Source organism: Palaemon carinicauda, chromosome 7, assembly GCF_036898095.1.
Source record: "Palaemon carinicauda isolate YSFRI2023 chromosome 7, ASM3689809v2, whole genome shotgun sequence".
Classification (NCBI taxonomy): Eukaryota; Metazoa; Arthropoda; class Malacostraca; order Decapoda; family Palaemonidae; genus Palaemon; species Palaemon carinicauda.
Window position 1 is genome coordinate 143,835,141 of NC_090731.1, and position 11,245 is coordinate 143,846,385.

General features: G+C 36.1%; 1 protein-coding gene across 1 annotated transcript in view; it reads left to right on the forward strand.

Annotated features, from left to right (window-relative positions):
* Positions 1-952: 952 nt before the first annotated feature.
* The window catches only part of LOC137644052 (sodium/mannose cotransporter SLC5A10-like), a 105,741-nt gene continuing 95,448 nt past the window's right edge, over positions 953-11,245 (forward strand). Inside the window, exon 1 of the mRNA XM_068376959.1 lies at positions 953-1,073. The gene's annotated coding sequence lies outside the window, so the exon portion shown is untranslated. The remainder of the gene's footprint in view (positions 1,074-11,245) is intronic.

Sequence of the window (11,245 nt, forward strand, 5' to 3'; positions counted from 1 at the left end):
ACAAGAGGAGGGCCTATAGACCCATAGACCTAGGATAAGAGTACCATGACGTTGGATGTCCCGCCAGAGTTTAATTGATTCGATTGAACTTCAGAAATTCAAAATTTTTGTAAATTCTATTTTGTTACATCTAAGCATTGTCCTTTAGTATATATAGGACTGGTCTGTTTTAACGTTGTTACTGATCTTATAATAAGTGTACTTATTTATTACTTATATATAGTTTATTTGCTATTGCCGTATTGCATTTCCTATTGGGATGCTCTCCTTGTTGGAGCACTTGGGTTTGTAGCATTGTTTTTCCAACCTGAGTTGTAGCCTGGCTAATAATCTGGGTTTATTCTAAAGAAAATTTACAACTGCACGAACTCTGATGATGCACGAGGACTTCTGCCATTTAGGCCTATAGCTATTTGCAAGAATCCCCAATACTTACATAATTTACAACGTGAAATGCGGTAGTCTATGTCATCTTTTATGATTTCTTTAGATATTATATCGTAAGGTTGATAGAAAAAAAAAGTTCTGGTTCATCTATTGTGGTTCCTTCTTAGTTTATGACACTATCCATGGAAATTCAAACAAAAATAAAATACTAATTTACAACTGCACAAAAGTAATACAACTGCACGTTAGAATAAACCCTGCTATTAATAATAATAATAATAATAATAATAATAATAATAATAATAATAATAATAATAATAATAAAGAAATGAGATGTTTTGTGTACAGAAGAGTCTGTTGGATGGTAACACGTCTACTCCCCAGTCCCTCCCACGTCATCCAACTCGGGCGCCTATTTCCTAGTATTTACCCGCTAGCTTTGCTTATGTAAGCTGGACACGTGTCGTGGACTGTAGAGGGTCGTTGCCTACACCTTGGGACCTTGACTTTGGTCCAGAATACTAACAGGGAATCTGAGATTTCGGACGAAGCCACCAGGACTACTACCCAGTCAGAATGTAATGCAGTGAAGTCACCGGAAGAACCCGTTTCCCTCGTGCTGGCATAAGGCCAGCCGAATGTTCACACGCCGGCTTTTCCATCAGTAAGGCAAACCGCGATGTACAGTAAGTACTACAAACTATAGAGTGATTTTGTATAAGCTTTTAAAACGAAGACAGTTCAGTATTACCGTCAATTGTAAAGGTAGGACAGTGTAAGATTGAGAAAACGTCTATTTAAGAGTAATTTTCATGTTCTAATAAATTCTGTTATCGACAACAATGCTGTGATACTATTCAGTGCTTGAAAAGTTTTGACTCTTTCTAATCTAAAACGTCACAGCCAAGATCTAGATCTTGGACAGAATTTGAGGTTTGTCTCTGAGTTGGAGAAGCTTTGCGAAATACTGCCTTGAGTTGCCTTGCTCTTTTTATTGTTCTTTTACCGTATCTCCTGATTTACACGTACACTTCATTGCGAATCAGCCTAATGTTCTCTATATTGTGACGTAAGTTTGCGTATATCTTTACTATAGTTTAGAATTTCAACTTGTAAAAGTCCTCCCAAGAAGTTGCTTAAAGCTTAGCGAAAACCGTGTGATTTTATTATAAATGTAATAAGTATTATGTATTTCACGTGCATTGCCTTGTTCGCCATATCAGAAATAATATTGATAATAGTGTACCCGAGCCGTCAAAAGTTACGTCTAGACACACACACACACACACACACACAAAACCCTTTCCACCTCGTTCCCCTTTCCTAACTATATCCCGCTTGTTCAGCAATTTGTTGGAGTGTGGTTTCTTAGTGTACTTCTCACCATGGTATAACTACTCCTCTCCCCCTAAGCGTGACACACACACGCACTGTCATGTTTTTTTTTTTTTTTTTTAATATATTTTGTACTAAATAAGAAGTTAACCCTGTCAGAAATTTGGTAGCCTTATCTTTTAAGTATTCTCTGTACGCTTTGAAAACAGGTACATTTTGTAAGGAAAATAAACTAACCGTTAATGTCTAGCAAATTGGATGTCATAAAACACCCTGTAGCTCTGTAGCACTGTTAGTATATCCTTTCATTATTTCCTACTGCCGATTTCTTACTTTGATCAGCACATCCATTCCTTTATGGCTTATCGTGTTCAGCATATTACTTTTCCTTTTCCTTCACTGGGTCTCCTCTCTAGCGCAGCAGCAACATAAAAGTGAAAGGAAAAACACCTTGGAGGCACGGCCGCTTGAACAGAAAACGTTTATTGCTTTTATTCAAGACACATATAATGTTCTTTCCATTCATAGTTTTAAACATTATGTTATGACTGCCCTCAGCAATGACTTTAGTGAATATGCTTTGATTCAAATAGATGGTTCACATTTTGTGAAAAATATTGAATAATTGTTTATCATTTACCTTTTTGGTATCTACTAAATGAGCAACTGCTTCAGAATAGCGGCTTTGGGAAATGGCAACCTTTCGTTAATTGCATTTGGACTCAATTGCTTTTCTGTACGGTGATGGTGACCAATTATACACTCGGTCTAACTCATATATATATATATATATATATATATATATATATATATATATATATATATATATATATATATATATATATATATATATATATATATATATATATAACACAGTAGGTCTAATCCCAATGAGATCACTATAGTTCTAAGCCGAGACATTATTATCAAGCTCAGCGTCATAAAGATATTATGCAAGCTCTTAAATGCATGTAGCCAATTTGTTTGTTTATTTATTTATCTGTTTAGCTTGTTATATATTTATTCGATTTATTTATCCTTTATATTATGCAGTTATTTTTCGGAATTTTTTTTTTGATGGGGTTAGGAGTAAGCTACAAAATTTAAAAGTTAGCTGAAATCTCTTTGCCCTATATATTTCATCTTTTGTAAAGCGGATATTCTCTCTCTCTCTCTCTCTCTCTCTCTCTCTCTCTCTCTCTCTCTCTCTCTCTCTCTCTCTCTAAAGATTCTTTATGTATTGAATTTGTAATGTAGACATCATAACTGCTTTCGTACCTAAGTTTAAAAACTAAAGAAGAATAATTAGAATTATGAAAAAAAAAATGCAGTGAAATGAAAGCAGGCAAAAACATGGCTGTCATCCTTTGCACAACTGTTGGCTCTATGGAAAGGGTTGCCATTGACTGTGCGTTGGAGCTTCACTATTATAGTAGCCTATTCTTTGGAAATGCTGTGTCATTTAAAAAGAAAAAAAAATCATCCCTACAATGAACTGACCTGCGCAGTTTTAACAGGATTTCCAGCGAATCATCACACGAGATGACTTGAGCCAAGATCTATAGAATGTATTCCATAGACCTTGACTTGAGCACTGTTGAGACTAGTCTCGCTTTTTGACAAGTCATGTTCTTACTGGTCAACAAATTGGGCAACATTTCGAGATGATGATGTAGTCTTGAATTAATTTGAATATATACATAAATATACGCAAGTATCTGGTTGAATTATGAGAGTATGTTTCCTTTTCTAAGAAGACAATGTTACATGATACGTCACTCTAATTTTCTTTCTCGGATGTGATATAAATTAGTGAGCAAAATTTCGGACAGGAAAATTGAATGTTGCCCCATCCGGCAGGATATGCTATAAATGATCTAACTCATGTTTAGAGAAGTTTAATGGTCGATATCAGGCGATGCAGAGAATTTCCTGTTTGTGGCTGTGAGAGCAAATGATGATGTACGAACAAGATTAGCTGGATTATGAACTTATGATGGTATAGAATAGGTTAGCAAACTGCTAGAGAGCATCTGGCGCTTTATAAATTATGGTTGAACGGAAAGGCAAATGTTATTATGTATCTTGTTCTCAAGGGTATGTTCGTTATTGGGCAATTATGCTGTTTGCTTTCATCGCTCTGTCGTGCACATTTTTTTTTTTTATTCTTTTGGCCAAGCTAAACAGCGCCATCTATATAGCTGATCTATTTAACCATGATTAATTGGGTTTGGAAACCATATTGCTGAACGATTAGTCTCATTAACGTCACCTGTAGTATTAACGTTATTTCTCTATGCCGGCTGCTTTCACAGTTTGCCACTTGATGCTTTGAATCGTAATGGCGTTTCCATCTCGACAGAAAATTCTTTTATTTGTTACCAAAATATGTGTTCAAATTTTATCATACTAGAAACTGTTCAGTTTTCTCGGGAAGTTCTGTTAAACGATATTTTTCCGAAATTCAGATTAATTGGTTTCATTATAATTTATTTTAAGTCTCAGTTAATTGAAAAGTCTAGTGATCCAACCCAGTCTTATCACGCAGCCTGCGCAGTTAGCATTTGCCAATTAATCACTTTGCTATTAGATGAACCCTGGATTCATGATGCGTTCAATTAGAGAGCCATTTGTTTTAGTCACACCCTCAAGGTTCATTTATCCGATTTCTTAGTCTACTAGTGTACCAGAGCCTTAAAAAATGACGTCTGAATATTTAAATTCATATGCACACACACAGGCACATATGGATCCAACCATTCCCCTTTTCTAACTACAACCCGGATGGTTATTCAAATTAATGGGAGATTGTGGTTTCCGAGTGTACCTCTCGGGGTACCCCCTCTCACCAGGGTATGAATATTCTATCACTCCCTACCCAAGGGACAGAGATAGACCCAGTAGTTACGCACCTATCAATACCGCTGAGTGTGACCGGAAAGAAGTATATTAATGAATAATATATATATATATATATATATATATATATATATATATATATATATATATATATATATATATATATATATATATATATAGTCAGACTTTTTCTTTATTATATATGGGAAACTCCATTATATAGATTATCAATTTAATCTAAGATTCTGATTATTGACTCTGGTTGATTAGCTGTGAGAGCCCTCATTCTACCCTGTATAAAGCCATGCTGGATGGCTGGTTATCACATGAGGCCGATAACGGTAGTACAACTAATCATCCAGAGGTGATAGCAAGCAAAATCAAACATTATTTTTCTGAACTTCATGAAGGCTTTGGTCAAAGTTGGTCAGCGTGGAGAGAGAGAGAGAGAGAGAGAGAGAGAGAGAGAGAGAGAGAGAGAGAGAGAGAGAGAGAGAGAAATTGCAAGTAAAACCTAAGAGAGATTTAAAAAGAAGGAATTCAGAGAGATTGCAACACCCGAGAGAGAGAGAGAGAGAGAGAGAGAGAGAGAGAGAGAGAGAGAGAGAGAGAGAGAGAGAGATTGCAAGTAAGCTAAGAGAGATTCAGAAAAAGAAATAACTAAGAGAGAGAGAGAGAAGGAATTCGGAGAGATTGCAATTAACACCCATGAGAGAGAGAGAGAGAGAGAGAGGAGAGAGAGAGAGAGAGAGAGAGAGAGAGAGAATTGTATATTTTTTTCTGTTATTACTAACGGCAAATACTGGATATTATAATTCAGTAATTGATTTTAGCTTTTAAGTATGCATACAGAGAAACGGAATATAAATCCTGTGAATGGTTTAAACTGAAACTAAAATTTCTCTCTCATTAAACTAGTAATTTTTTTTTAAATTGAAAACCAGGCAGAATAAGAGAATTGAAGCTTTTATATGGGACGCGTATCCAAAAATCTAGAATACTTTTCCAATATAACAATTTTTGTGCAGCCGAGGAAGATATACCAGATATGATCCTCAGAATGGAATTTGGCGTCCAGGATCTCATGTTCTAGGCCTAGTATTAATTATAAATTGAATTTTGTTAAGATTTAGATTCATTCCACATTGCTCTAGCTGGATTTATGTCAAGAGGTTCAAGCAGCTAGATGTCTACATTCGGTGGATGGGATTAATGCAAACGGAGTATCTTCATATGCGTAAGCAACAAACTAGTTTCCAAGTCCCAACAACGTATTGTTTATAGATGAAAAGTAATGGGGTAAGACCCATACCTTAAGGAACACCAGATATTACATTCATGAAGTCACTGTGGTACACGTGAACGATTACTATAATTTTTAACTGAAAATACAATATATATATATATATATATATATATATATATATATATATATATATATATATATATATATATATATATATATATATATATATAAAGAAGCATACAACCAAACACAAACAAACTAAAATAACCTAGATGAACTACGAGTAACATTTTAGTGTTAGTTTCAAGCTGCTAAAATAGGACTATTTACCTTAGAAACCCATCAGAAAAGTCATGTCAAATAAACATGGAAACCAATCAGTTAAATGACCAGAAGACTGACACGCTTGGAATTTACATTGTAAACAGTGATTATGAGGAATAAACCAGATCTCGTGCATGACTCTGACATATTCTAACTCAAATCCATAGTGATGATATTGTAGTTCTAGCTGAGCCAAGTGATGAGCTTGATCAAATAAAGTAGCTTAATTTTCATATGAAATAAATTAATCAACTACTCAAGGCAAAAGGTTCTCTTGTTAATTGGTATTAATGTTTCACTTCGTTGTCTGAACATGAAGTGTATGTGTTTATTGGCTGTACATCCACTAGAAAAGGAAAATTTCACTTAGACTATGAAATAAGTACGTTCGCGCATAATTGGCGTAATTCTGTATTTTATATAAAAATAGGAAAACTGTATTCAAACAGGTCAAACTTTCCCACATTTCAGTTTTGATTTGGGGACAACCAACAGGAATGAGGACGAAGGTTGTAGCTTACGAAACAATCCTCTCTCTCTCTCTCTCTCTCTCTCTCTCTCTCTCTCTCTCTCTCTCTCTCTCTCTCTCTCTCTCTCTCCACATCTTTAAATCCATCCTGTTTCCAGCAGATTGTATCTTTTCAATTTAAACTTTGGTCAAATAAATCACAATAACAAACCATTTATTCCTCCTTAATATCCTGTTAAAGTGAAAATGTTTCTCTATGACTTTTGGTCTTTGCAAACCATCAAAGATATTCAAACTTCTCCGAAGGGATAAACCCAGAAACGAACCGAAAGGGTCCACCACGGTCTAGGTACACACGTGTGGTCCACATAGATAACAACGACTTTATTTTTCCTAACAACCAATTTAGACGCAAATAGGTTCATGCAGAAATACAATGGCCGATGCATTTCACATTTATTCTAGCCTTACAACGTCCAAGGTCAATGACAACTCAATTGAAACTTAAGAATGACGACAGTTCAATCGCTTTTACCGCGTCTTTTGTCCCATCAAACGGAATGTCTCCCTTGAAGTTATTTTTTATGGTCTTGTTTCATCCAGTTGACCTACATTTTGGTCTGCCCGACCTGCATCCATGTCTCGACGATGGAGAAAAGATTCGTGAAATGAGATATTGGGGAATTCTCCTCAGAGACACTAATCTGTGTTTGTCGGTGTGTTTCAAATAAGACTTTTTGGGTAATGGAGAATTGCCACTTAGTTGTAGCCTAGTTATACTTGAAAGCTCCGAGTATATTTAAAGGACCTTCCATCAAAGTACTGAATGCGTTGACTTTGTGATTTGCAGTAGATTATTGTACTGTACATGCTCAAGTAGAGCATTCAGTGTTTAAAGGGACAGTGACAATGCCCTAGCAGGACAATACCATAGAGACTGGCCATCTGAGGCTACATATGATCAGCGCCCAAGCCCACACTCTACTCAAACTGATTCCAGGGAAGTCCAGGCAATGCAGCATGTAGGCCTATAGGCTCTCTCAAACACCCCATCCTTGGCTCACAAGGAGGGTTAGGTTGTTGACATCACAAGAAACTATCGAGCTTGAGCGTGGCTCGAACCCCAGTCCAACAGATCGCTAGGCATGGATGTTTCTAATAGGCTATCACACTCTTTAAAATAGGGAAATTCCCCTCTTAGCATATTTGGATTTAGTACAATACATAAACATATCCCTTGGAAAAGACCTAGTTATTACGTCAGAAAAAAAAACATTTGAAATAAACTGCATTTATAATTTGAATCATCATCATTTTGATTGGGGGCAATTCATTTTTTTTATTATAAAAGCTGTTATTCATTGTTATCTTTTTATCATATTCTGATTTTTATCCGTCGTTTAATATCCATTCTTTGTGTTCTGATAATTACATTTTCTTATATTTTAGTTTATGGTGGTCTGCTGTTAATAACATTTCTTTTGGTTAATGGTGATTATCTATTATCAAATACTCATTACTTTAGGATTATTGTTTGAACTAAATTTATATTTATGTTTGAGTTATAAAATCACCCAAAGTTTAACAAAATCACCTTGTATTCAGTTTTCTCGACATACAATAATGCTTGCCCTTTTCGTTTGATACTTAGGCCTACTCTTCATAACAGATATTGTTATTATTACTTGCTAAGCTACAACCTTAGTTGGAAAAGCGGGATGCTGTAAGGCCAGGCACTCCAACAAGGAAAACAGCCCAGTGAGGAAAGGAAACAAGGAAAAATAAAATATCTTAAGAAGAGTAGCCACATGAAGATGATTATTTCTTATATAAACTATAAAAAAACAAGAGGAAGAGAAATAAGATATTGAATGCAGGAGGACAGTCACGTGAGTTTGCCTGCAATTTAAAAGAGGTAATCCCTCTACTTCCGTTCCAATATGAAACCGTGAGAGAGAGAGAGAGAGAGAGAGAGAGAGAGAGAGAGAGAGAGAGAGAGAGAGAGAGAGAGAGACTCATTATCCTAACTAGAACGTCTTTGCTGTTTCTAAGCAAATGGAAATGACTGTCATTTAACTCATTAGATTCGCCACCACATTAGAGATAGGAGATATAAGGGTCCGTACGTTACGGTTGAGGACTTTCGACAACAATGGAAGTAAAGTTACGTAAACGTTTTAGAAAGGAGAGTTTGCGTCAAAACTTCATCACACGTTCAGACAGACAGACACCACACACACACACACACACACACACACATATATATATATATATATATATATATATATATATTATATATATATATATATATATATATATATATATATTAGATTCTAATGCACAGATAGCGTCTGTTATCCTAAGACAACATATTACTAGTCTTACATACATACATACACACATATAGCTATCTCTGTATGCATCTATCTATGGAAACTGTTAGCATGTTTATTAACCCAAAAGCTGTTTCACCCATCAGTGCCTCAGTAATTGTACAATGGAACTACATTCTAATATATAGGCTAATAAAGTGAAAATTTAACAATATGAATGAGAATCCGAATACACAAAAATAAAAACAACAATGACATTACGAAAAAGTCAGCATTTTCCATGAGGCCTAGGAAGACAAGTTCCCTGGTTACAATGAATCAAAATAGCTTTCAACAGAAATTTTCTTTGAAAGGTTTATAGGTCATTCATGAATGGCAGAGGCAAGGGACAGTGACATTGCCCTATCAAGCAGGACAATGCCCTAGAGACCGACCATATCACACATGATCAGCGCCGAAGCCCCCTCTCCACCCAAGATAGGACCAAGGAGGCCCAGGCAATGGCTGCTGATGACTGCAGATAGACCTATAGGCTCCCTTAAACCCCTCACCCTTCGCTCACAAGGATGGTGAGGTTGCAGCGACAAAAGGAAGTCACGATTTTGAGCGGTACTCGAACCAGACCACCACAACCCTGCAAGTTGAAAGCCAAGGCTGAACGATCCCTTTTCTTGATGTCCTCTTTGATAAAACAGGCACGCAGCAGCATGTCACCTCTGACTACTCAAATGCTTCAAATGTGGATAAGGCGCTACAAATGTTAGTCATCACCTAAATGTTAGAGAGTGCCCAGACTCTAGCAAATTATTACAGGGTATTTTTCTCACTTAGGGAAAATGAATAGGAAGATTATGCTAGAGTTCTGAACTCAACACCGAGGCATTGGAGAAAATGCTATAAAGACATTAAGATTTTACCACAAATTAACTATTGAATGGCCTAATGACAGTAAGCAGAAAGAATATAGTCTTTAGAATATATTGGCAAATGACGTAAGACCCAATGAGTCTTAAAAAAAGGTTCACATGGTTCCATTAATTCTGACACACTTCACAGAAAACTAAGGAGACGTCTGGCAGATGTACATTATAACAGGTAACACTATTTAGCAAAAGAAAAGCTGTTGGCAACGCTGCGTGTAAAACCGTCTCAGAGTTTTTATAGATATGTGATCTAAATAATTTTCATTGATTTTACGAAGTGCTATATTGAAAAATGTTTTTTTTTTTTTGGCTTGATAACACTTAGAGAAATTAATAGAATTACTTTGATCACGTGTTTATAAGCTCAGCGGCTTTGTTTTGCATGCAGCGTTGTCAACAGTTTCTCTTTTGCTAAACACAGTATTACCTACCTGCTACAATGTACAGCTGTCAGAAGTCTCCTTGGCTTCCCGGGATGTGTACCGCAATTAATGAAGACGAAGTGTACAACTGAAAGTCTTCAGTCATCTCAGCCTGGTAATAGAATATATATATATATATATATATATATATATATATATATATATATATATATATATATATATATATATATATATATATATATATATATATATAGGCTACTACAGTGTACCCGAGCCGTCAAATCTGACGTCTAAATATTTAGATAGATATGCACACACGGATTCGAACATATTCACCCCCTCCCCTTTCCCCCCTTTCTTAACTACAACTCGATGGTTCGGCAATTTGTGAGAGTAGTTTTCGAGTGTACTCGGGATACCCACTCTCACCAGGGTATGACCCATCCCACTCCCCTCGTCTTTCCACTGAATTTGAAACATCATCAACGACCGCCATAAAGACTTACGCAACAAGTAGGGAAGGGAAGACACTAGGAAAATACAAAAATGCCCAACGGCTAAATGCATCGAAAAGAGCGCATACCAAACTCGACTGAATAGCAGAGACCCAAAGCGCAGCTTTGGCTGCACTCGGGATAACTAGACCGTGCTCCGGGGAAGTCCCTTGGTCCCATCTTACCCTCACTCTCCAATGTAGGAAAATTCTTCAACTGCTGATTACGTAATCACTTGCTGGTAGGTAAGGAGAAGCTCTCCAACCAGAAAATGAGATAAGAAAAATATAATGATTAGAGAAAAATTGGGAATGCAGGTCTTGAATTGCTAAGGTAGAGTGATTGCTGTCGTTAGTATCCAAGCTACAATTCGAGGAACTCGATTACTCTTTCCCATGATATTTTTTTAATAGACTTTGTGATTCTATTTGTCTTTCGGTGCACAGTTACCTTTGCTTATTTACTATATAAATACACATTACTGCGCGAGCA